This window comes from Symsagittifera roscoffensis, chromosome 7, assembly GCF_963678635.1.
Source record: "Symsagittifera roscoffensis chromosome 7, txSymRosc1.1, whole genome shotgun sequence".
NCBI lineage: Eukaryota > Metazoa > Xenacoelomorpha > Acoela > Convolutidae > Symsagittifera > Symsagittifera roscoffensis.
In genome coordinates, this window is record NC_087068.1 from 37703013 (window position 1) to 37721305 (window position 18293).

Here is an 18293-nt window from a genome sequence, read left to right on the forward strand (position 1 = left end):
TATTTGCAAGTGCAGCTTCGCCTCTGTATTTTTGTATGTTTTGGCATAAAATGTTTTAGAGTCGCTGAAAGTAGTTCAGACACTTAATAGATCGTGATGATTTTTTGTTCTTTTTTTTTCAGTTTGCTTAAAATGATAACTTCAATGATTTTCACTAGGTGTAATAATCAGGTCGTTGAATTTCTCAGTTGATCAGATACCGCCAGTAAAACCAGTGAACAGTCTGTTTCAAATCTTTTCAAATTAGTTTTCGATTTTTTTAAAAGGCAGTAAATGTACTGAAGACTCTTTAATGGGTCGTGTTGATTCTTTCATTTTTTCCTGGTTAATTTCGAAAGTGGATTTCAATTTTCAGATTTTCCAGCGGAATAAATTTTTTTCTAATTTTCCAGTTTTTTCAAATTGAGTTAATTTTATCAAAAAAGTGTCAATAATACATTGTTCTTGAAGTTCAAAGATCTTTAAGGCCATATATTTTCCACTTGAAATTTCGAAAGTTGTCATTTTTAGAGCGGCCAGCAAAGCTGTTGAAAAATGAAGTATCTCATATGTGTTAAAGTCTCAAGTGCGCTACTCGAGTTCTCCAACTATTCTTTTTATTACACCTGCGAGAGCAAGTGTCTTTTAATCGGTAACTAGACTTTTTTCGCAAAAAAAAACTTTTCTGGTTTAACAGAGTCACTTGGTATCTTGGTTCATATTGAATTCAAAATTCCAAGAGTCTCTGGCACAAGTACTCTGGATACCATTACGAGAATACCGAATACGCCTGGGACGGCTAAAGTCCTGGATTAGAATCTGGCCAGGACCTGTTTTTTTTTCAAACAGGAAACATTTCGTTTCAAAAAAACTTTTATTTTATGGGCCTACTAGCCTAATTTTGAGGCGCTCGAGTGAACCATAATTTTTATACTTTCCTCCGATCGCACAAAACGTTGAAAATCTTAAAATATAATTTATAGTTCAAATTTTTTTATGACACTAATTTTGTTGCTCAAAAATTGTTTTCGAGTTTTCATTAAACGCTGTCGCATGTGCTTCTGGACGTGTTTTCCGCAAACATAACATCATTCGAGACATGATTTTGAAATTTTTTATTTGAAATTTTTCGTTTTTTATGCACTTAGTTGCTTCCTTTCCTGTCTGCTATCTTGCAATGCTGTTTTTGTGTTCAATATATATAAAATTGTAAAAGAAATATATGTAAAAAAATTGAAGTCGAATTTCGTTTGTCTGCTTATGTTTTGTCGGCTTAGTTGCCACACCGGGGAGTTTTATTGTGCTGTCAGCAGTTTTCACCGTAGATGCAAGTGTTTTTGGTTTGCTCCTGTAATTTGTAAAATTTTCTTTTTTCCGCTCATAAGCTTTTTTCGACCTAAATGGTTTTGGCTTACTTTTATCGGCGGATTTACCTTATTTTGTGTCGCTTCAAAGGCAAAATTGATTGAATTTTTTTGAAAAGTTCAGATAGTTTCTATTGCAAGATTTCAAAATTTTAAACTTAATTGCTCAGAGTTTTTTTTACGACAACAATTTCTTGTGGCATTTATTTTGTTTTCGGTTCGATAGGTGTCCACGCACTTGTTATCTGCTTAAGCCCCGCTCAGTAAATACTTAAAGTTTATTTAATGCTTAGTTTTTCGAAACAATACTTAATTAAAGCTTAGTTTTTCGAAACAAGTTTTGTTATTTCCGTCTCATTTTCTAATCGGTAGCTTCGCCTCTGTTTGAACATGAACTACTAGTGCAATTCAACTTTATCAAAATTGTTTCATTGTTGTACTTCTGCTGCGAAATTCTGCTGCCGAATAACTTTGTGAAGTAGTATTTTTCGAAATGTTTTTGAAAGATTACATAGCAAACCTTTGTTTTTCAAGGCATATTTTATTTTTCATTTTTTTTAAAAATTTTTTTCAACTGTTTTTTTTTTAAATTGAAATTCTGAAGTTGGAAGTTTTTTCAAATGTTAAATTTTCGGTTTCTTTGCATTCATTGAATCTCCCAACTGTATGTTGGCTATGTCTTTGTGCAGAGTATAGTTTTGCTGACTTCTTGCTTGAGTTTGCGAAGTGCAGCTTCGTTTCTGTATTTTTGTATGTTTAGCACAAAATTTTTTAAGGGTCGCTGATAGTAGTTCAGACTCCTATTTAGATCGTGCTGATTTTTTAAATTCTTTTTTTTTTCAGGAAATGTCCTAAAATGCTCTTTTACCTACAGTAAGTGCTTTCATACATTTTAATGCATTCATGAATGCCCTTAGCTATATGTGCAATTTTTCAGTTAGTTCATTTCAAATTCATTTCTAAAAGGCAGGCAAAAATGGCTCTCCAGTTACGAAATAGGAAATGGCGCGAAAAATTATGATCGATTTCTAGTTTTAAAGGTGGAATTTAATTTTCAATTTTCCAGTGGAGTAATTATAGAATGCTCTTGAAAGTCAAAGAGCTTGGAGGCCCACTAATTTGTTTGTATGAAATTCGAAAGTTGAAGTCAATTTTGTTTTGGTTTCTTTGCGTTCATTGACTCTTCCAACTGCCTGTTGGCAAGGTTTTTTTTGCATAGAGTAGCAGTTAGCTTTTTTTCGCTTGTATTTGCAAGTGCAGCTTCGCCTCTGTATTTTTGTATGTTTTGGCATAAAATGTTTTAGAGTCGCTGAAAGTAGAAGTAGTTCAGACACTTAATAGATCGTGATGATTTTTTGTTCTTTTTTTTTCAGTTTGCTTAAAATGATAACTTCAATGATTTTCACTAGGTGTAATAATCAGGTCGTTGAATTTCTCTAAAGAGCTTCTGAGAATATCGTTGTCTTAATTGCAGTAGTTTGAGTTCATTGCAAAAAAACTTATCTGATATTTTTTTAATTCGTGTTTTGTCTAGATTTGTTAATTTTGCAGAAAAACTAAAGGGTCTAAAGTGGCAACTGATCCACGAGTTTCAAAACACACAAATCGTTTTTTTTTTCAATAAACTGGGCATTTTCGTTAAAGTCCTGCCTGCCTGTTCAGAAATAAAAAGTTTCAGTTTATAGGAAAAAAGATAATTTTCATTTAGTGAATAAACAAAGATTTCAAGAATCAAAATTTCGTGAACCTTTTTGCTCTGCTTAATCGGAACTGTATACATTGATCGAATAGCTCTGAGTTTTGAAAAAAAAAATCAGAAAAGATGACTTCGAAAAGGTTTAGAGTAATTTTATTACCTAAAATCATAGTTCAAAAATCAAAAGCTTGAGTTTTATTTTCCAGTAACCTCCATGTTTTATAAATTGGCCTTTTTATAGGGCTAAACAAGGAAAATAGAAAATGAAAAACTTTTAGTTCGTATCCTATGATGCTTCTGATTAGCAAGCGTTATCAAATCGGAATGTAGACTTTTCGGATTTACAACCTGTTTAACTAAAACACCGAATATTTTATGCAGTTATTACACTAGCCAGCTTGTGAGCTTTAGTGTATGAGTACGAACGTCCTTTTTTTAACCTAACCCGCAAACAAAAGTGTTCATTAAAGGTGTTCACTTATTTGGTGGCACTTTTGCTATAATCACGACCTAGAGCATTGGAAGTTTCTTAGCTTTTGTTCTCTGCTTCTGTTCTCTGCTTCATTTGTGGCTAGTGTTTGTGATTTATCAAGCGTCCGTGGCTGAATAGCTATCGAGTGAGACTCATAATCTCTAGGTCGCAGATTAAATCCCAGACGTAGCGAGTTTTAATCAATTCGAGGCTTATCTATCTATATATCTATATACTCTATTTAAATGCGAGTGACTTCTATCTTCCATGTTTAAGCATAATAATTTTGCATGTTTAACGAAAGAGTTTTTTCATGTTTAAGCTAATCGTGTTTTGCAATGCTTAAGAAAATTTTTAAATTAGTTTTCCGCAAGGTCATTAAATTTCAGTAGTTTTTTTGCGAGGCCAAATTAATTCTGTCTGTCTGTCTGTATACCTGCTTTTTAAATTAATTTGATTATGTCTGTCTACCCGTCTCCTAATTTTTAAACTTTCATCTATCTATTATATATTTAAATGCGGGCTTCACTATCTCGCCATGCTTAGGCTTTTTCAACGTATTTTTTTTGCATGTTTAACAAAAGAGTTTTTTGACGTTTAAGCTATATCGTATATTGCTATGGTTAAGGTTTTTCAATTTTCCAGTTTAAATTCGGTGTGTATTTCATCAAGTTTGAAATTAGCAAGCTAAAAGTAGGATGTTGTCAGAGTTTTCCCATGCTTTGCGATTCTGGCCTCCATATATGAATAACCAAATCCTTTTAGTTTACGAGATAGGCAATTTCCGAGATTTTTTAAAAATTTCTAGAAAAATCAATTTTAAAAAAATTCCCAATTTTTGAAATTCTCACCCTGTAATTGGGTGCTGTCAGGGTATTGTCAGGGGTTGCGAATCTTGCCTCCAAATCTAACTTCTCAAATCCGTGTAATTTTCGAGATATGACTGACGTTTTATATGACGAAAATATTCAAAAACTTGGATTTCAAAAAAATTCCAAAATGTTGGAGATCTCATTCCTGCTGCTGGATTTTGCGACGGTACTATCAGGGGTTGCGAATCTTCCCTCTGATTATGGCTGCTCAAATCCTTGTAGTTTTCGGGATATGACTTTTTTTAGGATTTTCTCCGAAATTTTCAAAAAACTCATGTTGAAAAATTCCAAAACGTTAAAGATCTCAATCCGTTGTTGGAATCTGTGAGGGTACTCACAAGGGGTTGCAAATCTTGCCACTGAGTATGGCTGCTCAAATTCTTCTAGTTTCTCCTTATTCTTTTTGCACTTTATAGAGTTGCTCTTTGTCGTTTTCTCGGTAGTGTTTGTGCAGCGCCTCTGTTCCATTCGTCCAGCATTCATTTCTAGCAAAACTTGCTCTTTTTATTGAAAATTCAAATTTAACTCCTGGCTACCAAAACTAGTTAACTGCTAAGGGCCTAGGCTCGAATACGGTCAGCTTCTTTTTTTTTTTAAAAAACCCAAAGTGTTTAGTATTAGAAAAATCATCGGACTATCAGTTTTCTGCTTATGTTTTGTTGGTTTAGTTTCCTCATTTCTTATCTTTCTTGCGCCTTAATCTATTTTTATTGTAAATGAAAGAGTTTTGGATTCTTTTATGTAATTTGTAAAAATAAAAGCTCTGACTCAGTGTATTTTTTTTCGCTTAAAAGCTTTCTTTGGCCTAAATAGTCTCGACTTTTTTAAATTGATTTATGGACCTATATTTGAGTCTGATGAAGCATAAACTAGATTTTCACCTTTTTTCGCGTTTCCGAAAAAGGTGGGCCGTAAAAATTTACCGAACTTATAGCTCAAAGTTTTTCATTAGTATCTTCTTTTCTTTTTGCTCGATCAGTTTTTGAGAGTATTTTTTGACGATGATTTTGTTTAACACATGGTCTCCTCAAATTGAACATCTGTCGAGACAAAAAATTGCAAACTTTTGTAGATTTATTTATTTTGATTGATTTTGAAAAAGTTTTTTTTCCATGTTTGTTATCGCATGTGGTGCGAAGCTCCGCTTCGCTTACGTCTCAAAGTTTCAACAGTTTGGGTGGCTCAAGTTTTCCGACTCAACTTACAGTTTTAGTTATGGGTTAATAGCATGCAGCTAAGCTAATCGACTTCATACATTTACCATACGTCCCTGTCGTAATAGTTATAGCATCATGAAAATTCTACTGATTGAAATCGTGAAAAAATGGTTGAAAAGTAAGTGGTTGATCTTCACTGATGTTAGCTCGAAGAAAACCGAAAAGGTTCTAAATTTTTGACAAAACTAGATTTACTGATAAATATCCCTGAAAATTGTCAAGTATTTATATTCTCACAGCCTAGAAATGAATATCAAAATTCTAGTAACAACCGAAATTCTTGTGGTTTGCACTTCGATAGCACGTGTCTTGTAATCGGGAGCTACTTTTTTTCTCCGTTAACAACTTCTCTTACAAATCTGTAAGAAAAGGAACTTGCTTTATTAATGAACCTTAAAATTTTCAGGTTCCTTTTTTCTTGTTCTAGAGGTAACGCGGTTGCATTTGCATCTTAAGGTTTTGTGCTTTCTTTCAGTATGTATGAACTGAACTTTTTTCCGGGAAAAATTGAATTGTCAGATTTCATTTGTCTGCTTAGTTGCCATATCACAGAATTTTTTCTGCTGTAAACAGTTTTCATACTAAATCAAATATTATTAGGAATTGATTTACTCCTGTAGTTTTCAATTTTGCTAGCCCTATCGTACTATATTTTTTTTCGCGTAAAAGCCTTATTCGGCCGAGATGGTTTCAGATTTTATTTTATCGGCTTTGTCAAATGATTGAAGGGCAAAAATAGAAAAAAATTTTAAAAATAATTCAGGTCGGTTGTGGTATAAAATTCAAAGTTATACAACATAATCGCTCAAATTTTTTTATGACCAAAATTTCAGATGGCATTTTTTTTCCGGCTCAATGATCGTCTATCGTCGTAACGTCGGCTTGATAGCAGCTCAGTAAAAGCTTATTCAGTTCTAGTAGTTGTGTTTCTCGATTATTTTCTGAAACTGGTTTTTTATTTCTAAAAAAAAGTATTTATATTTTTTCAACCTTCTCGACTTTGATTTATCCATTTTATTTTATTTTCGCAATTTTGTAGTGCAAAACTTGCGTTGTATCGTTTTGATTGTATTATATCTCCGTTGTTTCAATGAAGAACTATGTCATAATTATTATTATTGAGAGTAAATGAACGTGGTGAAGACTCGTAAATAGGTCGTGATTATTTTTTCAGTTTTTTTTTCCAGTAAAAAGTCTTAAAATTTGTCCACGCTCACAGTTGATTTTTCGTGGTTTGACTTTGATTTCATTTTAAGTTTAGTTCATACTTTTGTTAAAAGGAAGCCAAACAACCATCGAACAGCGAATAAGTACTTGTCACGAAAATGTGATCGAAGTCTAGTTCCAAAATTGGATTTATATTTTTCGAAATATCAGCGGAATAAACTATTTACTTCTGGATCCCGGATTCTCACATTGGAAGTTGGAATAAAATCTTAATTACAGTTTTGCACCCGCTTCTGTTTATCTGATATATCATAGCTTTAGAGGAAATCAGCGTTCATCGACAATTTTGTAATACTGTTTGCGTCGACTAGTTAATAATTCGTTAGTAAGTTTTTGTATGCAGATGATAGATATCAAAACAACTTAATCAATAATTTCCGTAAGAGCAGATTACTATAAAGTCATGACCGAGCGAATCTGGGAATCAAAAGCAATATGCCAACCGTGGACTCAGAAAAAGTTAGAATATATTTGGTGGAATGTTTTACGCAAATGTTGAAATTGAAATAGCAACCAATAGTGGTAACGTAGGAAACGTATCCTGGGCGTTTTAAGGAACGATGATTTCATGGCAGAAAAAAGAAACTGCTTGATTAGGTCTATAAAATTTTCTTTAGTCAATTGTACTGTATGTACGCATCACCTTGGTATCGACTGAAAAAATGCGTCCTCATGTTTACATCGGCTGACAGAAATTGGAGCGCTTAAAAATTTTGTGAAAGTGTCGTATTAGATTGATGTGTTGTAAGAAAAATTTCAATCAATTGCACACAAGACAACAACATAAAATCACAAGTGTTCAAAAATAACATGCTCATGTGTAACTTTAATAGTTGTTTAAATTAAAAGTAAAGAAATGTGTTTCAGTTATTCTTCAAAATGTAATTGATAATGAGGTTCAGCAGAAATTGCCAGTTGAAGGAAGTTTTGGTGTATGTTCGCATGCTCTTAGCGAAACTTCCTTTAGCTGTTAATTTTTGTTGTGAATGCATGCCAATGTACTAGTATTAAAGTATTAAAGTATTACAGCTTAGTTGCTGTAAAGTTGCAATACAGCTTAGTTGCTGCTAAGGGTCGTACACATGTCAACTGTTGCCATTGTGATTAGCATGTTAATTTTTGTTGTGAATGCATGCCAATGTGCTAGTACAAAGTATTAAAGTATTACAGCTTAGTTGCTGTAAAGTTGAAATACAGCTTAGTTGCTGCTAAGGGTCGTACACATGTCAACTGTTGCCATTGTGATTAGCAAGGGCGTTGCAACTGGGTACTTGACTTTTTCCCGTAAATGCCACATGTTTTAACTTGCTACTTAATATATTCAAGTTCTATCAAACATCTAGCGCCTCTGGCGTAGTGGGAACCCACCTGCTTAAGACGATAAAGGGGTGTAGTTCGAGTCCGATCGGGACCTGTTGTCAAATTTCTGCTTTTTCTGCTTATCGTCCATCTGTTTATTTTTGTCGGCTAATTTCCCGTAGACCGACTCCATTTAAAAGTTCTGAAGATGTCTGAATGCTATTTCTAAAGCCCTATTGATGGAGATGTGAGCTACTATTTTAAATTATTTTATTGATTTTTTTTGTGAAATCTGTAGCTCTAGACTAATGTGCAAAGAATTATTACGCATGCGATTATTATGCTCGCGGTTAGCACGTATTGTCAATTTGGAACTTACTGCTTCTTGTAAACAACTTGTCCAAAAAAATCACCGAATCATTTCCCAAATAAGTGGACTCAGAAAAAGTTAGAATATATTTGGTGGAATGTTTTACGCAAATGTTGAAATTGAAATAGCAACCAATAGTGGTAACGTAGGAAACGTATCCTGGGCGTTTTAAGGAACGATGATTTCATGGCAGAAAAAAGAAACTGCTTGATTAGGTCTATAAAACTTTCTTTAGTCAATTGTACTGTATGTACGCATCACCTTGGTATCGACTGAAAAAATGCGTCCTCATGTTTACATCGGCTGACAAAAATTGGAGCGCTTAAAAATTTTGTGAAAGTGTCGTATTAGATTGATGTGTTGTAAGAAAAATTTCAATCAATTGCACACAAGACAACAACATAAAATCACAAGTGTTCAAAAATAACATGCTCATGTGTAACTTTAATAGTTGTTTAAATTAAAAGTAAAGAAATGTGTTTCAGTTATTCTTCAAAAGGTAATTGATAATGAGGTTCAGCAGAAATTGCCAGTTGAAGGAAGTTTTGGTGTATGTTCGCATGTTCTTAGCGAAACTTCCTTTAGCTGTTAATTTTTGTTGTGAATGCATGCCAATGTACTAGTATTAAAGTATTAAAGTATTACAGCTTAGTTGCTGTAAAGTTGCAATACAGCTTAGTTGCTGCTAAGGGTCGTACACATGTCAACTGTTGCCATTGTGATTAGCAAGGGTGTTGCAACTGGGTACTTGACTTTTTCCCGTAAATGCCACGTGTTTTAACTTGCTACTGAATATATTCAAGTTCTATCAAACATCTAGCGCCTCTGGCGTAGTGGGAACCCACCTGCTTAAGACGATAAAGGGGTGTAGTTCGAGTCCGATCGGGACCTGTTGTCAAATTTCTGCTTTTTCGGCTTATCGTTCATCTGTACATTTTTGTCGGCTAATTTCCTGTAGACCGACTCCATTTGAAAGTTCTGAAGATGTCTGAATGCTATTTCTAAAGCCCTATTGATGGAGATGTGAGCTACTATTTTTAAATTATTTTTAATGATTTCTTTGTGAAATCTGTAGCTCTAGACTAATGTCCAAAGAATTATTACGCATGCGATTATTATGCTCGCGGTTAGCACGTATTGTCAATTTGGAACTTACTGTTTCTTGTAAACAACTTGTCCAAAAAAATCACCGAATCATTTCCCAAATAAGCACTTTCGTAACCAACAAATATGCACTTTCGTAATATGCAACTTCTTATTTTCTCAAATATGCACATTCGTAACCGTATCCAATATCGTATCCCGTTTCGGAATAATTTCAGTTTTTTCGTTCTTCCTTGCTTTTTTTATACAGGTTATAGAAGGCTAATACCTGATCGGCTTACTGGTCCGAAATTGCGCTATTGAATGAGCACAACAAGTTTTCAATGCGTGCGAATCTTTTTATGCGCCATTTTATTATTTTTTAGAAGTTTCCATGTTTTCACGCTTACGTAAAAACTTATTTAACAGAATCTCTTGAATCAGTTGGTATTTTGGTTCACAATGAATTCAAGTTTCTGAAATTCTGCGGTTCACTTAGTCTGGAGGTAACGAATACACCTTGGGTGGCAAAGGTCCCGGATTTGAATCTGACCAGGACCTTTTCTTTTTTAAAGGGGAAATTTTCCGTTTCATAAAAATTTGTTGGCCTAAAATATTTTGTATGAATTTCAGAAGATTTTCGAAGTGTAAATATTCTGTTTCACATAAAATTGTCGGCCAATTGTTTGTCTGCTTATCTGTTGTCGGCTTAGTTGTCACATATTCAATCGTTTCTTTTGCTGCGCGCATTTTTCTTTGAGGTTGATTTTAGTGTTTGATTTACTCCTAGAATCTGTAATTTTACTTGCCTTGACTTCGTATTTTCTTCTTTTTTTTGTTTCCTTTTAAAAAAATTCCTCGGCCCAAGTTATTTTGGCCTGTTTTTCATCGGCTTAATGACCTAATTTTGGGTCGTTTCAAGGGAAACACAACTTGAACACTCCCCTCTGCAATTTTTATGTTGGTTGTATGTTTACCAGTCGGTTTGTGATTTTTTTTTCCTATGGAAATGTAATTCCAAATTCATTGGAAAAATTTGAGTTTTTCTCAGAAACCTCTGTTGAATTTAAAAAAGATGGTATCAATGAAAAATTGCCTACTCCACTGTGTGCATGTATACTCCCCTAGAATCTCTTTTTACTTGACAATTAATTGTACAGCCTTCGAAAAAGTCTGTGAGGTATTATTTGACCCATAATTTGATTTTTTTTTTGTTTTCTTGATAAATACCCGTCTCAAATCTGAGTTTTAGGTTTCGATGAAAAGAACGGTTTCGAAAATTTTCCTGCATGAGCGGTTACGCCTTATTTTCTTACACAAAGTTATGACCCTCTGAATAATGAAATTTTTGAGATATTGGGTTCAATTAAAAGAACGGTTTGTGGGAAGCTCATATGCGTATGCAACTACTCATTTGCGCATCCAAATTTTTCTGACACCAAAAGTTATGGCCCTCGAAAAAGTCAAAATTTTGCGTATCCAAATTTTTCTGAAAAAGTCAAAGCCCTCGAAAAAGTTTTCACCAAAACTTATGGCCCTCGAAAAAGTCAAAATTTTGCGTATCCAAATTTTTGAAAAAGTCAGCTCATTTGCGTATCCAAATTTTTCTGACACCAAAAGTTATGGCCCTCGAAAAAGTCAAAATTTTGAACTTTTAAAAGTTTTTGACATTTCTCGAGAACTACTCTCCCAAATCTGAGATTTTGGCTTCAATCGAAATTACAGGTTGAGTGAAGCCCTTCTGCATATGCGGCCACGCCTGATTTTTTTTTTCACACAAAACTGTGATTCTAGAAAAGTCAAATTTCTGATAAGTTGACCGTTTTTGGACTTTTCGCGCTAACTATCCTGCCAAATCTGGTATCCGGTTTAATTAAAACAACAGTTTGTTGAAAGCCTACCATTATAGCTGGCTATGTCCAGTTTGCTTAAGAAAAAAGTGATGGCTTTCAAACAAGTCGAAGTATTGAAATTTTTACAGTTATTAGCAATTTTTTTGACTTAACGCGAAAACTACCGTGCTAGTTCTCAGGTTGTGTTTAATCGAGAAATCCGGTTTTGGGAATCTTCTCTGCTTAAGCGGCCACAACCTGTTCTTTGCATGAAAAAGTCATTTTGGAAATCATTTTGACCGTTTCTTGGAACTTTAGACCGTTTTTAAGAAATTTTTTGAATTTTCTTAAATTTACACAATCAAATCTGAGATGAAAAGGTCAACTAAAAGAACTGGTTACGATAATGGTTACTGCTGAAGCGGCGGCTCCTTAATTTTATTTAATGGGAAACGTTATCTCTTTGGGAAAAATGATTATCTCAAAATTCTTTACTCTTTTCACTTAGTTATGTAGAGAAACAACTAAGGTTTTGGGCAAAGTCCAATTTTTGAAACCAAAGTCCAATATCAAACACATACCTTCAGATTTAGCCGGCCCTAGTTGTTTTTTATCTAGACATACGAAAATGTTGGTTCAGCTAGTTTTTTTCAACATTTAAAAAATTTTTCGACTTGTTTTTTTCTTTTAAATTTTGTGTTGTATCGCAAGTGGTGCGAAGCTCCGCTTCGCTTTGTATGAAATTTTTTTGGCTCAAGAGATTGCTCAAAATTAGCCGGATTTGTTCTCGCTTCGTAAGATGTTTCGATGCAACTTGAACAACCAATTTTCTTATTCAAGACAAACACAAAATTGTGATAATTCTGGTAGATCTAGTTTTTCTCGATTTTTCAAACTTTTTTTCATACTTTCGTCTTAATTTATGTCTGCTAGCTTGTCATATTATATTTTGTGTTGTACCTCAAGTGGTGCGATGCTCTGCTTCATCTCTCTATTATAATTTTTGATTTTAAATTTTTTTGAAATGGTAACTAATATGAGAATAAAGAACCTCGAATTTTCCACCATTGGCTTCTGATAAATTAGATTCAAGAAAATAGTGATTTTAGAAACAAATTGTTCAGCAGCTAAACAATATTAGATCTGAAAGTGCTTCTACTGTGTTTCAACAAAGCGTGTTGTTTTTTTGCACTCTTTTTGATTTTCTTCGGAACGACAATTTATCTTTTCTAATCAAAAACTTAGTATTTGATATATTTAATATGAAATCAGTTGGGACTCCTTACAAAAACTTTCCTTTAGTACCGGGTAAACCAAAAACAATGGTTTAGCATTATTGCTATTGAACAAACGAAAACAGGCCAAATAATAATCTTTTGGAGCTCTGTCAAGTGATGGTTTTACGAAGAAGTATAATTTTTTACATTTGTAGTAGAACAATCTAACTATAAAACAACTTTTTATTAATTTTATTTTTGATTTATAAAATCCTTGCGTAATTTAACAAAATCATCCATGTCTCCGTATTTGAAAGATCCAAATGCCTTTTTTCGCAGTCTCACAACAATCTCTACGCAGTGTGTAGAAACATGCTTCTAAGCGAAAACCAGCAATTTGAAACCAAATTGGTTTATATTTTTAGTATTTCATAAAATAGGAATGAGCAGACCATATCAAACAATTGGGCCCGTTTTGTTTCTTACGCGTTGTTAAAAAGGTGTAAGATTTAATCAAATTTTGATCATATAGAAATGGTTGCTATGATTTTTGGTTTTTGCTGAAAAGTGTTTTTTGGACTGTCTAGAGTTTATTACAAAGCCGATATTAAAATTTATGCCAGTGATCTATTATGTAATTGTGAGTCAGTTTTATTTCCTACGGGAGTCATGCTCAACATTTCACAACTCGTAACATTTAAGAAATCAGTTTGAGTTACCGCATGAATATTCAGACCAAAGCTGGAACTCAAACGCCTGGACAGATTGTTCTACAAAACCTTTTCAATTTGATTGGCTGTTTTTTGTTCAAATTTACCTGCTAATAGTAGTTTTTTTAAAATAGAAGTTTCTTTTTCTCGATTGTCTGCTTAAGGGCGATGCTCTCAGCTGACTTCAAGTTCTGTTTTTTTTTCTATGAACAATTCAAGATCTGTTTTTTTTTCTATGAACAATTCGAGATCTGTTTTTTTTCTATGAACAAATCAAGATCAGTTTTTTTTTCTGTGAACAATTCAAGATCTGTTTTTTTTTCTATGAACAATTCAAGATCTGTTTTTTTTTTCTATGAGCAAATCAAGATCTGTTTTTTTTTCTATGAACAATTCAAGATCTGTTTTTTTTTCTATGAACAAATCAAGATCTGTTTTTTTTTCTATGATATTATTGTTTTCATTATTTTTCTTGATTACTTTTTTCGAAATTTCGCATATATTAAGAAGGGTACAAACTTCTATTTTTTTTGTTTAGACTTTATTTAATCCCTTTTTTGCAAATTTTGTTGTTCTGTTTTTTCATAATTTTATCTTTGACTTAAAAAATTAGAGTTACTTTTTCCCCCTTTTGCTCACTTTGAGCTGCCAAATGTCATTTATTTGGTTTTAAGCTTCTACCAAAACATGACAAAATAGCATCCGTGTTTTGCACTAAAATTTTCTCTGTTTTTTGTTTGAATTTTGTTGTAGCGCGGAAATCCTTTGTTTTTCTTTTTTCTAAAAACTACATACATTTTGAAAAAAGAGCACGTTGGATATGCATTTTTGGAATATAGTTTTTCGCTCAAGTTTTTTCTTCGTTTTTTTTTTAAATTTTTTTGTTGCAATTTCAATATTTTATTTACGCATGTACGCTTATTAACTTTTTTATGCTTCGATCCGGTTTCAATAACGCTTTTTACCGAAGCAAAGAATAGATTTTTCAGGTTAAGTGGTAGCTTCACGAAATCACTACATGCCAGTAATACGGCGTAAAAAATGTTCCGATGTTCCTCCTTCACAAATGTTTAGTTCGCCTGGCTTGAAATTGTCGAGACAGCTTTTATAAATCATAAGGTTCTAGAATGTCTAGATCACACTTATTGTGTAATATTTAAATTTTTTAAAAACGGTTTCTTACGGTTTTTTACCGTAAATTTTTACGCTGTTTTTTTATTTCTGGAATATAGTTTTGTATCGCAAGAGGTGCAAAGCTCCGCTTCGCCTGTTGAGTGACCCCCAAGGTTTACGTTTGCCGAAGCAAAGCTTTCCAAGGTTCGCGGTTTCGTCGTTGAGCAATGGGCAACGCGTCGTGTGACGTTGGCAGAAATGCCCTCGTTTGATGAACTGTTGTTGATATTGCAGCCGTCCCAGTAAAACGACGACTACATCATGCTAGCAATAGGAAGTAAAAATACAATCCCAAAAGCGCAGACCAAATCCGAAGGTACACTGGGGTAGATCCGATTACTGCTGACCCCACCGCAAAGGACTACACCACACTAGGAGGTGCCACACTAACGTATCCCAACAGCTTTCACAATCAGCAGGGGATTCTGTAGAACAGTCCCCCGTTCTCGTTTCCACTAATACAGAAAGTTGTGCCAATAGTGGTCTATAAACCAAGAACAGCAAGACTACTAATGACACTAGTCTGGTAGCTTTCAAGGCCGGATTTGAAGGAAAACCCCTTTCCTTACACCTTTTCTTACACCTTTCTCAGAATTTGTGAACTTACCATTTTCGAGAACCTTAGCAGCTCCGAGATGTTTTCTCAGTTGGCCCAGGGGTAACGCGGATGCTTTTGACCCTCAGGTTTGCGGTTCGAGTGCCGGTTGGACCTTGTTTTTTTTTCAGTATTTATGAAATTGAATTTTTTTCGGGAAAACTTGAATTGTCGGACTTTCGTTTGTCTGCTTTTGTTTTGTCGGTTTAGTTGCCACAATGTGGATTTTCTTGTGCTCGCAGCAATTTTCATTGTAGATGCAAGTGATTTGGCTTACTTTTGACATTTGTAAAATGAATACCACTTAGTTGTGTATTTTAAATGATTTTCCTTTTTATTTTCTTTTCGCTCAAAACTTTTATTCGGCCTAAATGGTTTCGGCTCATCTTTTAAGGACTGTTTTACTTTATTCGGTTTTGCTTCAAAAGCAGAAAAGATAGATCTGCTTCAAAGGCAAAAAATATCAGGTTGTTTGTCGAAAAATTTTATAGTTTTAAACTTGGTTGCTGAAAACTTTTTTTGACAACATGTTTTATGACAATTTTTGTGTTCGAATCAATTGGCGTCGAAACACTTGTAATCAGCTTAGGTGCCAGTTGGTAAATTCTTAAAACTGATTTAAGAGTGTTGTATTTAACGAATGTTTTCTGAAATTGTTTTCATTTTCCTCCCAATTTTCTTCGGTTTTGTTATTTCCTTCGCATTTTCGACTCACTAGCCTGCAATGCTGCACTTGCGTTGTATCGCAAGTGATGGAAGCTCCGCTTCGCCTCTGTGTTGAAACTTCCTCCATAGACGTTAAGTTGCATTTGGGTCGCACTGGTACGAGCAGTCTTGTCTGTCTTTCAACTTGAATTTTAAGTGGCGAGTAAATTATCAATAACATTAGTGGGTTGCAATTGAGGAAAATATCGCTCTTGTTTTAAAATTCTTATTCTTAGACTGTTTTAGAGTTTTCTCACTATACTTTTCTGAAATTGAATTGGTTTCTCGATGCTGTAATTTGTTTTGTGAATTTCAAAATTTCGAAGATTCTAATTGTGGGTTTGTCACGTTTTTCTTTTAATTGGTCAAATGTCTTGTCCAAGTTGCAGTGGTAAAAAGTTAGCAGCAGCGCTGTGATATTTAAAAAACCATGTTCCTGGTGCTCAAAGGCCCAATAACTACTCAAACTAGCAAACCATACTTTTTTTTGAAATCAGAAGCGGAGAAAAGAATACAGCAGAAAAATGAGTTAGATCTATTGCAACTGCTTTGCCTGACCCTTGCCGTGTCCAAATCCACTTTCATGATTTTTTGGTCCGTTTCGTCTCAATAGTATTTGCTGGTATTCAAATTGGGTTCTTGTTAACTATTTTCCCCTATTGCAGATGGGAAAAAATTCGTTACAAGTAAAAAAAATCATTTTATTTTGCTTAACCGTTGAATTAGTTCTTTATAGGGCTGGAAATTTTTTACTAGGTACCATAGGCAGAGGGGGGAATAGTTAACAAGGGTCTAAATTTGATTGCATCAAACTACAGAGAATTTATATAGTATAAATCTCAAAACTTTATGCGCAGAGGAAACTCCGAGCCTTTGAGCCTCCAATATTCGTTGAGCGAAAGTTTTGCGAGCACAAAATGCGATTCGAATTTTTTGAAAGCTTAAACTCTCATTCACGTTGAACTGATTACGCATTCAATGACCGTTTTATGACATTTCGCATTCAGACTTTTCTTCTGTTCAGTTTGATTTCAAGGTAAAGTAAAAACGTTGGCTTTTTGGAAATGTTTTCTTCATTCAATGTTTCAATCATTTTTTTTGAAAAAAAAAAATAGAAATTGCACATACAAAATTTGATATTTATGATAACTATAATAAGTTGAATTCAGCGTTTTGCTTGTGTGAAAATAAGATAAGCGCAAATATACAATTAATTTTTGGTAATTTTACCGTCTGAAATTTGAAATTCAACCGAATTCGGTAAAAATTTTGATTGTTTTGTCAACACTTGCTTTATCTGAAAGATTAGTTTCTAATTCAGAGATTCTGACAGTGAATTTTAAATTTTATTGTAAAGTTATTCACAGTTTGGTCATTCATGGGAAGAGGATCGAAGAGGAAAAACGAAGAGCGAGAGGAACAGAAGAAAGGAGACGAGATCAAGTCGGCGAAGAAGAGGAAAATGGAGAGATCCCCTTCGCCAGTGCCTCAATCGCCCCAACACACATCCAAACCTGCCAAGAATCCAAAATTTTCCGAAATGATTATAGGCCTCTTTTCTTTTCCCATCTGGTCGATTTTTTGCAAAATTTGAGCTTGTTTGCATTTAAGTTTAACGATGAAAATTTTAAATGCCAATTTTTTTGGTTCGCTTCAAGGCAGATTTAATAAAAATTGGTTGTCCAGAACTATACAAGATAATAATCAATTTTCTAAGCTGTTTTAGGGAAGTTATAAATTTCGTGGGAAAAGAAAAAAGAGCCCGTTATAGAAGCTCTAACATCTTTGAACAATCGAAGAGGCGTAAGCAGGGCTGCTATTCAGAAATATGTCAAAGAACATTTCAATGTGAAGGAAAGATTGTTGACAGGAATGATAAGGAAGAACATTTTGGCTATGTTGGATGAAGGGACTATACTACATGCCAATGAAAATGCAACCGGTGCCGCTGGGTATTTTAAGCTCCCCAAGAAAAAGCCAGCAGCTCAAGGTCAAATGCAGCAGTCGCCTGCTGAAACTCCTTCGAGATCAAATTCGACTCCCAGAAAGCCGAAATTGCCTAGAAGTTCTTCTAAGCCGAAGATAGCGAAGAAATCGGAGACAATAGCCAAATCAGCGACTAAAGCAAGGAAGTGATTAGACTGTAGAGTGAACTCTGGTCACACAAACTGTTTTGAATCTTTAGTTTAAAAGCCGGAAAAGTTTTGGTTTCCTACAGATAGTATTTTATTTATTTTTTAGTTCGGCAAATTTATGTTTCATCATCTGGTTTTGATCACAGATTTATAAGAGGGACCGAAGAAGTTCATTTTACAGTCACATCTGGCAATTATTTTTCCTATCGCTTTTGATGCTTTGTGCGTAGTTTTTACCATGCGTGGGGGGTTTTTGGATAGTACGCATTATGAAATTAGGTGGAACATTTTAGAAAAAGTTGGTTTTTGTTGGTTTCATGGCTGACATCTACATTTTTGTCGGCTTA